This window comes from Lepidochelys olivacea (genome assembly GCF_965140295.1).
Source record: "Lepidochelys olivacea isolate rLepOli2 genome assembly, chromosome: 6".
Classification (NCBI taxonomy): Eukaryota; Metazoa; Chordata; order Testudines; family Cheloniidae; genus Lepidochelys; species Lepidochelys olivacea.
Genome location: NC_140416.1, coordinates 122,618,245 through 122,636,118, shown reverse-complemented (window position 1 = coordinate 122,636,118; position 17,874 = coordinate 122,618,245). Strand labels below are relative to the sequence as shown.

Genomic DNA, 17,874 nt, shown 5'->3' with positions numbered 1-17,874 from the left:
AGGCTGTAACGATCTCAAGAAATACCTTCAAGATTTTAATTATTGGAGCACTAAAGTGATCTCTTCATTTGCTCTAGCGGGTTGTGAATATTGGTTGTAAAAAGGGCACTCTGTGGTGTTACTCATGACAACAATCGAGAGGCTTCAGCATTTCTCCAACACAGTCACACTTTTATTACTATATTTTCCCCCAGGACATAAAGGTTTTAACTGTATGTGATGCTGCTTTCCATTATCCATACCCTCAGTGAAATGTGTGCTCAAAAGAAGCCATGGGTGCGGCCTGCCTTCATGTGCTGGCATTGACCCTAATGGAAGAAGCTAACGGCAGTCCAACGGCCAAATTTATCCCTGTGTTCTCGGTATACTGCATTGAAATGTTGATGCCATTTCTCAGCTTGTATGGAGATGCAGCAAGAACTTTCCCAGATCCTCTGGGAAAAAAATGTTCCAAGTCTTCATTAAAGTTTATGGCAAACAATATATGGTGGTGACTCTGTAGAGAGCAGCTCTTTTTAATTAAGGTCTAAGTCATGCTTTAGCAAAACCCTGGCTGGGATGATTTAGTTGCTGTTGGTCCTGCTTTGAGCAGGGGGTTGGACTAGATGACCTCCTGAGGTCCTTTCCAACCCTGATATTCTATGATGCTATGAAAACATCGATACAGAAAAAAACCAACTCCTTCCCCCCTTCAAGATTAACAGAACTCCTTTTTTATTACACGGTCCATGCAAGGATTTCTCAGTAAGGTTTAATGTAACTGGAAACAAAAGCATTTGGCCCTGCAGCCAAGCCAGATAATGCTAAAGAAACGTTAGCCTTACTACTGATCTCACCTCCTCCTCTCCCCAGCATGAAGAGGGGGGCGTTTCTTCACAAAAGACAATGGAGTTATGCATGTGTGAGCAGAGAATCAGACCCCTCGTTATTTTGTCAGCCCTTCTTCACACAAGCAGTCCCATTACTACTTACTCATCGTGAATAAGGCTTGCGGAATAAAAAGTGGTTGATTCCTCCATAAACAAGTTCATGGAGATATTTTATAACACGTACCAGTGGTTCTGGAAGTTTATAAAGAAGACACATTATTAAAATGGTTCTTACTTACCCAGAAGTGCATAAACCCAGGTACATTAGACGTATATTATGTAAAACATGCACATCCTCAGTATAGGCAATGACACTGAACATGGTAGGGTTCCTTCTCGATCAAGACAATGCAGGGAGCTTTATTGCTGCCGCTCTTGCTGTCCCGGTCCTAAATTCATATTCCTGCTGGCATTGCTCTACCCGTGGGGAAGTGCTTTTCAGAGTTGGGGCCTATAGGCTCTTGTGGGAAGAGGACTTCAGCCTCGAGTGATGTCAACCTAGCACCTTTCACAAGGACAAACTTCATATCCGTGTGTACAGTGGAGATGACACTGAATTCCTTTGCAAAGGGCTTTGAGATCTACCAATGACAAGCACTAGGTATTATTACTAGGCAAAAAGTGAAGCTGGAAAAGGAGATGTAAGAAACTTAAGAACCTCCTGATGAGGGCTTTATGAATTTTAAGATATTAGATGGAAGAGCATTAAAGTTTATATTTTTATATCTGTTTGCCAGAAGCTGGGAATGGGTGACAGGGGATGGATCACTTGAAGATTACTTGTTCTGTTCATTCCCGCTGGGGCACCTGGCACTGGCCACTGTTGGAAGACAGGATATTGGGCTAGATGGACCTTTGGTCTGACCCAGTAGGGCCATTCTTATGTATATTCAGTATAGTTTTGGGTGGGTGGCAGCCTTAATTATCACTAAACAAAGCTTTTGTTTGTGTTAGAACATACTATATTGGTGAAGCCCTCAGTCCAGCATCTCTCTACACACTGTAGGCCTGTATTATTGTCAGATGTGTTGATATATTGTGTGCAGTAGTTTAGACTCTATTATATTATATCATAGCAGTAAGTTATTTAAGGCTATCTTTTAATTATAGGTATGCACTTAGCACCACAGGACCTCAATCCCTGATTGAGAGTTCTAGGTGCAGATGCAAATATTAAATAATAATATAAAGAGAAAGCTCACATGTTGTTAAAAAACCAATCCTCTGGATTTAATTAGTGTGGTATAATACACATGGTTATATCATGAAAAAACATCTTAACTAATTATGTTAATTTTTTTGCAATGGCCTAGAATTATAAAGTATATTGACAAGGGATTGTGCTCTATCCCATCACAAACCTAAAATGCATAGAATTAAAGATGTTTAAAAATAATCTCTGTACTAAATGGCTCAATTAACTTTGGTTTGCCAATGTTTTCAAATGTTCTTTAGTGGGCTTGGTGCTCATGGGCAGATGAATTCATTTTTTACTCTGGGTCATTGCTTACATTTTTCAACTGGTTAAACAAAACTATAGGAAAATCTACTTGAGGTAAGCCAGGTTTCTTCATTGCACAGTTGTGTAGTTATTCTTGCCATCAACAATGCTACTACTGAAATGCTGTTGCAGAAGCAACTTGACTGGCAATGACACAGGATTGTAGAAAGCAGCTGCTAGGCCCTGCAGACTCAATTCTGTTAACGTAAATATATCCTAGTTCAAAATATTTATATGCATTTTAAGTGAATGAGATATTCAGCCACAGTAATGGCTCCCTTTCTGAAATTTGCAGAGAAAAGCCCATTGTTAAGACTCTGTTACATCTTGTCCAAATATAATTTAATTTATTGCAGTTGCATTTTCCGTCTATGCTTCCATGTCCTGTTTTTAATAGTATTAATTCCAGAATTTTTAATGGATCTATTGTTTGTCTTAAAAAAAAAAAAAAGATAGAGAGGATACCAGCTAAAGTTTATTTGTTTTTCTCTCTGCATAAAGAAACAGATTGTCAACTGGTGTAAACTGGTATGGCACAATTGGCCTCCACTGGTATACTGGTTTATACCAGTGGAGAATCTGGCTCAAAAACTTTCACTTAACCATTTAGCATATATGTAAATTAAATGTGCATGTTAACTGTATTGCTATACGTACTGTACATCCTGTTATAAGCACAGATAAGAAAACCCAGTAAATTATCCAGGCTTTCGAATTATACTTCATTTGCTTTATCTAATCATCTCAATGTCTTTGTAGCAAGGTTTCATACCCCAAGAAAATGCACTATTCATAATGCGTAAAATGTGCAAGCTCAAAGGCTGTAAATGATGTTGAAAAGGCAGGCTAAGAAACTGTGCTTATGTTCCAAGATATTAAGCAGAACTAATTTATCTTTCCATATGAGATACACAATTACTATTTGGCATCAAATGTGTCTTAAGAGATAGCAATATAGAGATGATCATGAACCGATCCTAAGAGGAACATAAAAGATATTGAATATGCCTTTTCCAGATGTCTGACCTGCAACAACTTTGTTCATTTAAGCACAGGTGCTAAAATGTTTGGTGACTTGAGCTAAAATTAATGATCATTCTCAATAGAACTCGAAGAAAGCAATGGTATTCTTACCAGATCAGTCCACTCATATGGTAGAATAAAGTAGAACATATTTTTCCTGGTACTGTGCTCATTCAAAAACCAGTCGAAGAACACTTCAATCTCTCTGGTCACTCGATTACAGACCTAAAAGTTGCAATTCTTCAACAAAAAAACTTCAAAAACAGACTCCAACGAGAGACTGCTGAATTGGAATTAATTTGCAAACTGGTCACCATTACGTTAGGCTTAAATAAAGACTGGGAGTGGATGGGTCATTACACAAAGTAAAACTACTTCCCCATGTTTATTTCCTCCCCCTACTATTCCTCACACGTTCTTGTCAACTGCTGGAAATGGCCCACCTTGATTATCACTACAAAAGGTTTTTGTTTTTTTTTCTCTCCTGCTGGTAATAGCTCACCTTACCTGATCACTCTCGTTATAGTGTGTATGGTAACACCCATTGTTTCATGTTCTCTGTGTATATAAAATCTCCCCACTGTATTTTCCACTGCATGCTTCCCATGAAGTGAGCTGTAGCTCACGAAATCTTATGCTCAGATAAATTTGTTAGTCTCTAAGGTGCCACAAGTACTCCTTTTCTTTGTGCTCATTTGTTTGACTAATCCAAAATCTTTCAGGGATATCTTTGCCTACACAATTAAATGTCCACTTTTTGCAATGATTCCCTTTTGAAATCCAATGCAACAAAGGCATTTCTCTTGCAGATAGCAATGTAACTTAAATTCAGTTAACTAACCTTGTCTGAGTACCACTGAAAAGCAATGGGATTATTGGTATAATAAGGCTCTGATACAAGAAAATGCTTACATTCATCCCTGTTCAGCAAAGCACTTAAGTATGTGCTGAAATCCCACTGGTGCCAGTTTAAATGTTTTGCCCAATACTAACACTGAGTCATGCCCTAAGGCAGTGTTTCCCAAACTTGGGACGCTGCTTGTTCAGGGAAAGCCCCTGGCGGGCCGGGCCAGTTTGTTTACCTGCCGCGTCCGCAGGTTCAGCCGATCGTGGCTCCCACTGGCCGTGGTTCGCCGCTCCAGGCCAATGGGGGCTGCGGGAAGCGGCAGCCAGTACGTCCCTTGGCCCGCGCCACTTCCCGCAGCCCCCATTGGCCGGGCACAGCGAACCATGCCAGTGGGAGCCACGATCGGCCGAATCTGCGGACGCGGCAGGTAAACAAACGGGCCCGGCCCCGCCAGGGGCTTTCCCGGAACAAGCGGCGTCCCGAGTGTGGGAAACACTGCCCTAAGGTACTACACAATATGAGCAAAGGTGGCACAATTGGGCTTATGCCATGACTGTTTTAATGATGAGCTAGCGGTGTCTTTGATGTCTATTGGGGGGGAAGCGCACCTACAGGGGTCCGGGAACATAGGGCCGGGGTGCTGCGAGCCATTGAACCAAACTTTAAACCCTGTATATAATGGAATCTTCTTCAAGCCAGGGGGGTGCAGCTGCACCCCTCGTTCCAGCCCCTGTGGGCATGTACTTGCAGAATATAATCGGGCAACACAAACTGTGGCTGGGCAGAAAACTACTCCGTGGTTTGAGCCGTTCTCAGTGGAACTGCTCTGCCGTTTGGTTTACAACCCACTGCCTGTTTGCTCTTCAGAACTCTTCAGTTTGGTTTACAACCCAACGACTATTGATTGGCTCGTCAAAACTTGGCTTTGTTGGGCTGGGGCGACCCGCTCCAGAATAACAGGGCTTGAACCCCCGCCACAGCAGGACTCAGGCTCTGACCCCCCAGCAGTGTCCTGGGTCGCGGCTCCTGGGGGCTTGCTGGCCCGGCCAGCCTGAGGCTCAATCCGGAGTCACTCCCGCGGCTCAGTGTAGACATGCCCTCAGAGGCTGCGGGGGGGACGGGGACGGCTCTCCGGGCTGTACCAAGGGCTGCCCCGCGGAGGGGTCCGAGCCGCAGCGCCGGGGGAGGGGGAGGAGGAAGAGGAGGGGGCGGCCCTGGGGCCGGCCTGCGCCGCGCCGCGCCGGCGGGGGGCGCTGCGCCGCGCCGCGCCGCGCTGCCGGAGCGCCCGGGCCCTGCCCCCCCGCCCGCCTCTCTCCTCCCCCGCAGCCCGGGGCTTGGTACGTTCCCGGCTGGCGGCGCCGGGGGCCGCGTTCCGGAGCTGGCCGCGCTCTGGGGCCGGCGGGAGGAAGCGGGGAGCCGGAGCGCGGCAGCCCGGGGGACGCTCGCCCAGGTACCGCAGCGGCTCGGGCCCGGCGAGGCGAGGCGAGGGGACCGGCCTGGGAAGGGGGGGCGCCCCGGAGGACCCCCGCTCCCTCGCCCCGCTGGGCCGGCGCCCCCTTCCCTTCCCTTCGGGGGGCGCTTGTCACGCCGCCTGGCTGGGGCGTGGGGGCTGCGGGGCGGGTCCCCGGGGCGGGCGGGGGCGCCGCGGGGCTCGCGTTGTTCGAGGACTGCGGCGGGACGCGGCTGTGGGAACGGGAGGCGAGCTTTGGGCACGGCGCGTCCGGGTAGTGCCCGCCCTGGAGCGGCCCGGCAGGGCTCTGCCCAGCCCCTCCGCTGTCCGGGGGTCCCGCTTGTCCTAGCCTTGGGTTATAAAGATAAAGCCCCTTTGAGGCGTTGATGAGCTTTTTGTCTTGTGTTTACACAGTGAGGTCCTGGCCCAGGCCCGGGGCTTCCAGGAGTTGCGCGAAAACTAATAATAAGAAGGTACTCGCTTTTCTTGGCACTTTGCATGACATGTGCGGGGAGTGCGAGCCTGGAGGAAACTCTTCAGGGCAGGTGTGTAGACAGTGACTTGAACCTAGAGGGCGCTGCTAAAATGCAAATAATTAGGAGCCATCGTTTCCAAAAGTGGCTAGTGATTTGGGGTGCCTCTGTGTTTGGGTGAGACCTTAAAGGGACCTGCTTTGCAGAAGGTGGGTGTTTCAGAAAATCAGACCTTTATAGGGATGTTAAGTTGCGAACCCATTGACCCTAATAAGAATTGAAGGCACAAACTGGTGGAAATGTGTCAAAACAAGGAGATTTTAAAGCCCACATGAAGGCTGGTAGTTTTAGACGGATCACCTGTTAAGTTGGTGATCATAGGAACCTTGACATTTTTGCTAAAGCCAATGTCTTGGTGAGGGATTGAATATGATACAAATGTAACAGCAGAAATAGCTTTCTTTGAAAATAAAAGTCAACCCAGTTAGTAGATTCCATTATTTCTAGCAGGGTAACATTCAAAGCACTTTTTGTGTGTTTGTCCTATACAAGTTTGAGTTTAAATGTTGGGTTTTTTATTCTTTTCAATGCGGTGATTTGAAAAGCTGAGATGATGTAATAAAATCTCCGTGGATTGTCTTTCCTGTTCCTTTCCTTTGGGAAATATAGACATTTTCAGTGTTTTGGTTTCATATGCATCTATTTTAATGTTGCTGTTTATTGCATGAACTACTCTTTATTGCCACAGGGCGCAATTTTAGGGATTAGTAAGTGGTGTTGGAGAAACTGCAAGTTGCTTCATTTTCCAAGAATGTTAGTCATTTCCTTTTAGTGATTTCTGGGAGTTGAAATTTAACAGCATCGGTACTTCTAGAGGAAGACTTTTCCATACTGAACTGTCATTTCGGCTCTCTGCATTTCCTAGTCTAACTCACGGGAGCAGTTCTTACTCCTGCACTAGTATGCCTATTGACATCAATATAGCCGCTCATTAATATGAGTAGGATTTATTCAAAATCAGATTTAGCCTTCGCCTGCTCCCGTTTTAATCAGTAGTTCTGCTAACCGTTTTGTGGAGGTAGGAATGGGATCCTAAAGCGAATTATGAGGGTTAATTTGATGATTTCATAACACATTATTAGGATTTTGTAGGAAAACACCTTATAAGTAAACTGGTAAGACAGTTTTGTTAAAATGTGTGGCCGATAAAAGAAATAAAACAGATGAATCCTCTCTGGATTATGGAAGTCTGGTAGATAAAACTGCTTAACCTTTTAATGACGCACTTTGTTGGTGAGAAAGTGGAAATTTAGGTCCCAGTCCTGCAAATATACTTAGCTTTCTTCATGAGAGTAGTCCAATAGGGAGCAAGTTACCATCTAAACTGGGACATATTACCCCAAGATTTGCTAGTGTGACTAGTGATTTTTGAGTGCCTCAGTTTGGGGGTAACGTTTGGGGCTATTCACATGAGTAAAGTTATATGTGAACCTGAGTCTTGTGGAATCAGGGCCTTAAATATTTACTCTTGTACTGAGTACTGAAAATTAAGTAATACATTTTTAGAAAGTAAAATGAAATATTTTAAAATCTGTATTTAAACTCTTTTTGGAGTAATATATCAGCAAGAAAGACGTCTACAGTGGAGCGCTATTATCTAGTTATTTTATCCGCATGCTATCTTGTCCAGGCAGCCAAATACCTAGAGTTTGAGTTAGTGTTTTAATTGACTTGCAAGAGTAGATAAAAATCTGACCAGTGGGTGACTACAGCAATCAGCACATCTGTCATTTCTTATGGAAGCACTGCTGAAGCAGACAGGAAGGCCTGGTCTTTGCCTAAAAATTAGACTGACCTAGCTACATTGCTCAGGGTTGTGAAAAATTTTTTGCTGTGTGCAACATAGTTAGGTCGACCTAACCTCCACTGTTGATGCAGCTTGGTCGATGGAAGAATTTTTCTATAGACCTAGCTACCACTTCTTGAGGGGTGGATTTACTACAGTGACGGAGAAACCCCAGTAGCTGTGCTGCTGTAGTGTAGACATGCCCAAAGTGTGTGTTAGCAACATTGTTGCAAGGGGGAAAAGTTGAGTGTGCAAGTTTAGAGTTGCTGTAGGGCAAAGGTTATGCATGGTGGGGGGCGGTATGCAGGGTCACATGCCCCCCCATCCCCCCAGTTTTGCTGCTTGGCTTGTACTGAGTATGTCCACATGGCTTGAGCATGCTCAGTAACACAGCTGAAGCCAGGGCTGCCCTCGCTCTGCCTCGTCCCTTCCCCACCCCCAACTGTCAGCAGGTATGGGTCATCTCTGCTGTAGGACTTAGCAGCTCTTCTAAAAAAAAAAATATTGTACACAAAAAAACTATATTAAAAGAACACTATTAAGGTTGCTAAGTCAAGCATTCAGAAGTTAGGAAAAAACAGAATTCAGGTTGCCTGTGCAACCTTAATATGCCTCCTTGTGCATGAGTATTATGATACAGTCTTTAATTACATGCCTCGCCCAGAGCTGCAGTTTCAGGGAAAGTATTGCTGAGCTGTAGGCTGGAGCGCGCTCAGTGTGAACAGAAACTTTGGTGTCTTTCAGCTGCTAAAATCTAAGTTTCTACTGAGCATGTGCAAACTGAGATTTTTTTTTTTTCCCCCAGAGGCTTATAACTTGGCCAAATTTGGGCAGTTCTTTATGGGGACAGCAAAAGGCACATCCCTTGCGCAAAGGCCACCCCCCTGCCAAATGTAAGTTTTTTGCTCCAAAGTCTGGGGGCGCTAGAGCTTTTCAGAAGAAAAGTCTGCGGAATTTTGTAACATGGGCAAAACAATGTATTTTTCCCTAGTCTCATTCTCAGAAATGACAGAACCATTTTGGCTTTAATTTACAATACCCGCCCCTCCCCCCAAAAAACTGTCTGAAGCAAACACCCAGTATGAAAAATTTCAGTCCAAACGGTTAAAGTTTGGCAACTTTGTCAGCAACTGAAAACAGGATCTTATAGTGAGAAGTGGTGTTACTTGCCCCACCTATTTAGTCAGTGTGAAGAACTTGGCTAGTGCAGCAAAAACATTTGAATATGTTTTTGTCTTGTTGGGACAGGAGTCAGCTTTTTTGTATGAGGCTGATGTATTTTACTTTCATAAGAATATTTTCACGCCAATCCAAACCCTTTTTCCTGATAAGAAAAATTACAAAACTGTGCGGATTGAACTGCCAGACCTTTTCTATTCCTAGGCTGATTTAACACTGCTTTATAAAATCTCTGACCCTCTTAAATGGAGGATAAATTTGTGGATTAGTTTGGCCTTTTTGGACAAAATGCTTGAAACTGAGGCTATTTCCTTTAACTCAGCTACTTTTGATGGTGAGTTCAGATTTGGACACGTACTTTGTTTCTAATCTCACTTCGTAAGGGAGTTCTTGGTCATATTAATTTTTAACTCTTAGTTTATTGAAACTAAGAATTCCACAACAAGTCCTGCATCTTGGCAGGGGGGTTAGACTAGATGACCCTTGCGGTCCCTTCTAACCCTGTGGTTCTGAGATTCTATGAAATTTTCTTTTAAATCAAAATCTGTAAGCAATTATTCCTTTACATGAAAGTCAGTGCTCTGAACAGATTAATTCAGACCAGATGTAAAAATATATGTGAATTTCAAATTAAGATGATCTCAACTTCTTCCTCCCTGTTTTTTATATGCTGTGGACCCCAGATGGAATATACAAATTATGGCTGTTAAAATATCTGCCTGGTTGTTAATCTAGCTTTATGCGCTTTCTGGTTTATAATGTTTCTTTTAAACAATCAGCATTTTCCCTGTTTCTTCTGAGGAAGTGAAGTTTATTAACATTGTCAATTGAAACAAAGCACATTGCTGCTCTGGTTTGGTAGAGGTTATTTCCATCTGAAATGTAAGCAGCCAGTAATGTAATTTGTAGTGTGTGCTCATTGTAAGGATGCTAAATTTATACAGGATTATTTAAGAAAGGCAATACCAAGTCAGTTGTAGAAAAACCCCTCAATACCATTCTGTTTTTGGCCATTTGGTTGCTCATTTATGGAATACCATTGAAGATCATTTCAGGGATTAAAAAGTAATTCCTTATGGTTTAATCTTTCTCCCATTTGAAGTTAGGGCGAAGCTGCCATGGACTTCAGTGAGAACAAGATTGGGCCTCAATTTGAAGGATCAGATTCTGTTCATTTCAGCATGAATGGAGTTTGTTTAGTAGAGTCTGTCAAAAACTCATTAAAGTTTTTCTGGGACCCCAAAGTGGGTTGTAACCCCATTTTAATGGGGTCGCCAGGGCTGGCTTAGACTTGCAGCAGCTCGGGGCCAAAGCCCCCGGGATTCAGCCCGGGTGGCGGGGCTCAGGTTACAGGCCCCCTGGTTGGGGCTGAAGCCTTTGGCTTTGATTTGACCTCTTCCCGGGGCCGTGGGGTTCAAGGTTTTGCTTTGCGGCCCCCCCCCCCCACAGGGCTTCGGTCCCCCCTCCTGGGGTTGGGTAGGAATTTTTTGTTGTCAGAAGGAGGTCGCGGTGCAATGAAGTTTGAGAACCCCTGTTTCAGCAGATTTTGGATCAGGCCCATCATGTGCCTTCCAAGAAGCTTTTGGTTATCTTGCAGTGCTGATACCGATTGGACCATGTTGTAGGCGGATACTATCTTTCTCTATTGCAAAGTACTAAACTGTTCTGGCTCTAGTTCTGTAATGTTGGATGGGGAAAAAGGAGATGTAGCTAATAAACAGCTGAAGAAACTGCAGCTGATATTCATCCTGGGGAAGCCTAAACAAGGGAAAGGGCAACGGTTGTCAATGGAGTTAAGAAGGAATATGAAGAGTAGTAGGAACAATACACAGAAGGCTTTCAACAATGTAAACATTCTAGCAGGAAAGAGCATTGGAGGAAAAAATATAAACAAATTAAAAGTACTTTCATTGGACCAAAAAGGAAACATTGGTTCTTGGATTAAGGAGTTAAAGGCAGGATTGTTATCTATAATCCCAGTAAACAGAAGGTGAAGAAAAGAATGGTCCATTTTAAAAAGTGATGGGGAACTAGAATTCTTAGTTGGAAAGAGTTTACGAGAGACCTACTGGTATAGGGAAACATTTCCTTTGTGAAATTTCTGGAGGAGAGTAATAACCCCAGTAGAAGTTCCAGTCAACTCCATTAGTCTTTCGGTGGGTGCTCAAATACTGCAATGATGTAAATATTTAAGTAGGGGACCAGGAGCCTGGACACAAGTAGATGAATCAATCTGCTGCTCTGTTGCAAAACCAAGCAGACCAAATGGAACTAGAGGAAAATTTTCAAATAGAATTTCTAAGGAAATGTAAAATGTTATATTTTTTTTCTTGACTGACACCAATGACAACGGTTACGTTAGCAACCAGGGACAAAATGTTTTTAATTACGGTCAGCACATTACCTTATGGTTTACTTTTGCCACCACTATGCTTGTCTGTATATCACCTATGTGGGTGTGCAGTGCTTAATGTGTGCCAAGGCTGGGCCCCGGCACCTCTAGGCTTGGCAGTTCGTGGCCCTGGCACCTCTGGGCTTGCTGCATACATTATGCTTGAGACCTGGCACCTGTTTCATTACAAATTACGCACTGGGTGTGTGTGTAAAGGAGCAGTCACGCAGTGTACGTTACTGATGAGGAAAAGGATCTATACCCAGATCCTCCAACGTATTTAGGTTTCTAACTTGTATTGATTTCAATGGAAGTTAGGAGTTAAAATATCTTTGAGGTTCTGGGCTTGAGAGTATGTTGTGGAAAAATCCTTGAATCAGTCAGCTCACTGTTTGAGTCCAGTGGAAAATAAACAAGGTACAGGAATGTGTCACAGACAGAGAGAATCATTTCTTTGGATTTATATTCTGTTGTTGTGCTAGGCACAGAGGAGATATTGTCTAGAATTCTTCGTTGCGTTTTGGACACCTTTCCATTGGAAAGATATTGCCATGGAAGGAGTGCAGCATAAACAACTAAGATGGTTGCTAATTTTAAAGACAATTCTCAGTATAATGTGGGATCATAACTGGGTTCTGAATATTTCCACTTATCATTTGTGTTGCTTATTACAGTTGTGGATAAACAAATGGATTCTGCCTCCTCCTGCAGCCAAATCATAATGCCTGAATGTATGACATCCCAGACATTCCCGTGGCTGTGATTTAATAAAACACTGGTTATTACTTAACTGTAGAAAGAGAAGCCGTGGAGGGAGAAGTCTCTTCCTCAAATGCATGTTTTCGCATATTACTTGCAGAGTTCTTTTAAAGAACCCAATTCTGCACCCTCACACTAAGTAGCTGTCACTCAAGTGGGTCGTCCCAGTATCTTCATTGGAACTGCTCCCATGAGTAAGGGATATCCAATGGGACTCATGGGAAATATCCTTATGTATACATATTCTCTCTTTCCTGTTAGACTTGTTGTGAAAAGCTCTATGTAAGAGGCTACGTACATAGATACAAGAGAGGCTAAAAGCTTGAATTTATTCGTTGTCCTTATTCTGGACCAGATTGGGACAAAGGGCATCACTGCAGTGATTTGGGTGGGCTTGCTTGTGGTGTTAAGGCCAGATTTTTAAAGGTATTTAAATGCCTCACTTCCATGGAAGTCAATGAGTTAGGTGCCTAAATACATTTAAAAATCTGCCCAACAGTACTGTTAATTATGAGCCAGAGTCTCCATGTCTGGCCTCAGGTGTATTAGTCCCCACTCTTCACACAGGAAGACCCAAGCTGGAATGAAGTGCCCAATTCCCCTTGATGTCTGTTGGAACCGGGCATCTCGCTGCCTGAGGCACTTTTCTAAATCCCACCCACAGTCCCGTGCCCTGCGGAGCACCTGTTCTGAAAAAGGAAAAAAGAAAACTTAGAAGTGACCGATGAAATCTTGTGAAGGGCTTTAATAAAGCTGGTTGAGCCCAACTGGCTTCAAGACTGAGCTTGATAATTTATGGAGCAGATGGTATGATGGGACTGCCTGCAATGGCATGTAGCTGATCTGTGACTGCAAGCAGCAAATATCTCCAGTGTCTGGTGATTGGACATTAGATGAGGAGGGTTTGAGTTACTACAGAGAGTTCTTTCCCAGGTCTGGCTGAGGGGTCTTGCCCACAGGCTCAGGGTCTAACTGATCGCCATATTTGGGGTTGGGAAGTAATTTTCCCCGGGTCAGATTGGCAGAGACCCTGGAGGTTTCTCGCCTTCCCTTGCAGCCTAGGGCACTGGTCACTTGCAGGTTTAAACTAGTGTAAATGGTGGAGTCTCTGTAACTCAGTCTTTAAACCATGATTTGACGACTTCAATAACTCAGCCACAAGTTAGGGGTTTATAACAAGAGTGAGTGGGTGAGACCTGTTCTGTGGCCTGAAAAGTGCAGGAGGTCAAACTAGATGATCATGATGGTCCCTTCTGACCTTAAAGTCTAGGCATCTATAAATAGGAAATCAAGAGGGAACAGGATATTTTGACTAGATAAGTTAGAGGGAGAGAATGCTGAAGGATTGTCCATGTGGCTAAAATAAACAAACGGGACAGACTTACTTAGCTGAGTGCCGCCTTCTTGTCCAGCAGTTCTTTGTCTGTTCCCCCTTAACAATGTCATCAGTACAGATTGGAACTTCTGGATACAAACACAGTGTAAATTGTGCCAGCTGGCCTGGTACATGATACCCCTGCCTATTAACTACAATACTAATTGATCCAGTTAGCTCTTCTGATTCTTCTCTAATACCCAACAGCCTCTGTTTTAAACATAATTATGTCTCCCCTCCTAAGCTCCTGCCTTGTAGGATAATTGTTTCCATCCAGATACAACAAACCATCCTTAAATTGCACTATAATTGTGCTCAACTTACCCATTCTATTGATTAATATTACATGGGTCATTTCAAAACAGGAAGAGTTACAGCCTTCAGAGTCTCCTCGCTAATTACAGTCCTGGGGTGAATGTACCACACTGCCTGTGGAAAAATATTCATTGACAATGTAGTGCCATTTTTGTGCTATGCCAGGGTGAGCTCAGCTTTGCTGGGATTTATTATACATCAGAGGGAAAGATATTGTATGTTGCAGCAGCGTTGGGACAAAATAGTAAGATTTTGTTCCTGAAATTTTACTGTTGAAGAATATTAAAAACTGATAAACATAGCTCTGCCTTGGTGTCGCTATTTAATCATTTGTATGGGATGAGGGATGCTCCATGTCTTACTACTAACCGTTTTGCTAGTTACGGCTATAAAGCAAAACAACACATAGGAACTTCTGTAAGGATACGCTGGAGGGAAACAGGAGCCAAAAAAGAGTGGCGGACTTACTGTGGTGTAGGAAGACAATTGATCATAGGTCCTGAACTTGCTTCCCATTTGATCTTGGTGCTGGTTTGTTACTTCTGTATAAAGAGAGGGGGGGTGGGATTCTGGCCCTAGGTCCTTATTCCCCACTCTGGAGGTATATTGGGGTTGTAAAGGCACTGCAACTTGCTGGGGGGTAATTCTCCTGGTACCAGAGCAGTGCAGGACTACATGGCCCTCGACCCTTGCAGAGCCTGGTGATGGGGCAGTGTCTGGGGCTGGCGAGGTGTTTCTGCAGCACTGACTGTTACGAAGATTCTGGGTTGCTCCAGGCTGCGGGGCAGTCCATCAGCAGCGTGGGTAGCATCTGTGCCAGAAACCGCATCAGTCCCCAGCTGACCGAGAATATGGGGGATGCAGAAATGGCTGGTAGCCATCTTTGCCCCCGACCCTCCCCCAAGTCGTTCCTTGTGTGTCATGCCCCCTGGGAAGCACAGCACGGACTCTGACCCTGTTCTATGCTTGGGGCATGATCCTGCGACATGCTGAGCGCTCTGAGCTCCTGCTGAGTTGAGGGAGTTGAGGGCAGTCAGCACCATGCACGATCGAGCCCACAGGGAAAATGTAACCACGTAGGCTGGCAGGATTGGGCCCTTCCTCACTCAGGCGTTGCCCTTGGTTCCTGTGAGAGCGCTGTCGGAGCAAGAACTGCTTACGCGAGTAAGAGTTGGTGGAACAGGCCCAGAATTAGTCTGTGTTTTGCATGGGGTTAGTGCAGCCAGGCTGCTCCCCTCTTCTGGAGATGGTGGTTGGGTTGTCGCTGTCATCAAGGCAAATCCCCCAGTCTGTCTGCGCTAACTGCCTCCCCTCCCTTTAAAGCTGTTCAGACACATCCGTGCCGTTGTGTTCAGCTGCAGCTCTTTGTACGGTTTAAAAATTGTACTTGAAGATTTAAGCACTTGGGAAAGATTTGGGGGAAAACAAATGGACAGAGCGCAGGTTTATCTCGGTGGTGTTCACCGTGGAAGATGGACACTTTAATATCTCCGTATTAGTCTGTGGCTTCACCATGAGCCCTGAATGTAGGGGCAGGATTTAGGGTATGTCCGCGCTGCAGTTAGACGCCAGGGCCAGCTGACTCGGCTGACGGGGCTCAAGACATTCAGGTTTGGGCTGCAGCCAGAGCCCTGGGACACTCTGCCTTGCAGGGTCCTGGAGCAGAGGCTCCAGCTTAAGCCCAAACATCTACACTGCGATTAAACAGCCCCTACGCCTGAGCCCACGTCAGCTGGTATGGGCCAGCCGCGTGTGTTTAATTGCAGTGTAGACGTACCCTTATAGGTTCTGCCCTAGGAACAGACCGGAGAGTGAATTGTGACTCAGTCACACCCTGGTCCCTGGTTCCCCTGCCCCCCAGCTCCTCTGGAACAAGGTACTTGCCTCAGCCCTCTACCTGGCACAGATTACGTCTCCTGTACGGACTCGTGTGTTATGAGGCAGGGCAGAGACAAGGCCCCACCCACTCCTTGTTACTTGGTATGATTAAAAAAACAAAAACACATAACAACGTTTCAATTATGTGTGGCTAAAGCAGCAGGCCCCGTGTATTTCCATTGCTTTTTGCAGTGTTGCCTTTATTCAGCAGCGTATACATCTAGTGGAACGTCATGTTTTCAGATATTTTCTGGGTTGGTAGCAATCAGAAATGGTTTTGGTTCTCGTCTTTTTGTAGGAAATCACACTTTGCCTCAAAGATTCAGAAGCAAATACAGACAGGTTTCCTGATATTAGCATGACGTGGTGTTGGGTTGAAACAAAGAAGATTTAGCAATTCTGGGTCCCATTAAACAAGCTATTGGTTTTCTCCTTGGGGGTAACAACTTAGTGCAGACAAAATGCCTTACTGGTGCAGTTGTCAGTGGGCGTTTTATGTGCACAAAGCAACCAGAATTTGGACCTGAATAGTTGAGCCTTCAGAAATGTATTTCTTCAGGAAACTGGCGGCAGATGAAGGTGTATCTTTACAAATGAACATGAAAGGCCAGCTCCTCAGCTGGTGTAGATTTTGCATACTTACAATGGAGCTATGCAGATATATACTTTGCCAATTGATACCAGATGAGGCTCTGGACCTTGAAAACTGCCAAGCGTTCTGCATCCAAACCAGAACAGATATGATTGATACTGTGTTGTGCAGCAGGAACTGTTCTCCCTTTTCAAGATATCAGTTTGTTTTGTTTCTGTGTTTGAACAGAGAAAATGACACATGATTTCAGCCAAATCTCCTTTGCAAGTAGCATCGCTGACAGTCTGTCCCGTGCAGTGCAGCTCAGCCGGGGCTCTGTACATTCCAGTGAGAAGGGCTTTTAGGGGGTGGCAAGGGGTAATCCATCCACAGAGGAGTCTGAAACCCTGGGTGCTGCAGGAGTGACAGCAGAGCAGCTCCACAGTGATCAGTAGAGTGTGAAACTTAGCAGGAGTTGTGAGGAGAAGTAGACACCAAGGCGTTCAGATAAGGTGATTATGGGGGCCAGGTCACTGGATTTACACCAGAGCTGAGCGGAGAATTTGGGCTGATACTGGGGAACTTACTCAGTTTTCAGTAAAAAGAAAAGGAGTACTTGTGGCACCTTAGAGACTAACAAATTTATTTGAGCATAAGCTTTCGTGAGCTACAGCTCACTTCATCGGATGCATCCAATGAAGTGAGCTGTAGCTCATGAAAGCTTATGCTCAAATAAATTTGTTAGTCTCTAAGGTGCCACAAGTACTCCTTTTCTTTTTGCGAATACAGACTAACACGGCTGCTACTCTGAAACCTGCTCAGTTTTCAGTGTTTGTCTGGATGTTTGGGTTTTTTTAAATCTTTCGAAGCTCATTCCTGATTCTCGATTGCCTTGCATCTTGATCCTGATTCAGCTCCTGTTGGTGGCCATGCAGGGCCTTGATGTCAGTGGGAACTGGATCGGGGCCTTTGTGCCCTCGTTTTTATTTGTGCAAATCAGGTGGAAAGCTTGGCTGTGCGGTGGAGTAAATGAGTGCCCAAAGTGCAGGGCAAAGGAGAATCGGGCCCCATGTGACTTCTGCCTTCCCCCTCCAATAGCTCCCCACCCTGGCAATAACTAGTGTCCCCAAGCGCTGTTTGCTGAACATCTAAGGTGGGGTACGCCTCCCTGGAGTAACAGGATTGGCTTATTCCGAGTGTAACTCCAGTAGACTTTTATTTTGTGCTGCAGCGTACGGCCTTCATATATTTACATTGGGTAACTTCTGTCATGAGAGGCAGGGCTTCCCTACAGGCTTTGCCCCAAAATGTAAGGGTTCAGCAGCCCAGGATAGATCCGAAGCACCTGCAGAAACACTTATTTAAATCCTAGGAGTGCCACCCCTTTGATCCTAAA

General features: G+C 44.7%; 1 protein-coding gene across 5 annotated transcripts in view; it reads left to right on the top strand.

Annotated features, from left to right (window-relative positions):
- FRMD6 (FERM domain containing 6) overlaps positions 1-17,874 on the top strand; it is a 117,697-nt gene that overhangs the window by 35,639 nt on the left and 64,184 nt on the right. The window contains exons 1-2 of one of the 5 annotated variants that reach the window (XM_084630691.1): positions 5,556-5,690; positions 6,105-6,163. The exons of 1 other annotated variant lie outside the window; for it this stretch is intronic. The gene's annotated coding sequence lies outside the window, so the exon portion shown is untranslated. Of the gene's footprint in view, positions 1-5,553; positions 5,691-6,104; positions 6,236-8,880; positions 8,903-17,874 lie in introns of those variants that run through there. 3 more of the 5 variants (XM_084630692.1, XM_084630693.1, XM_084630694.1) reach the window with 3 other exon arrangements.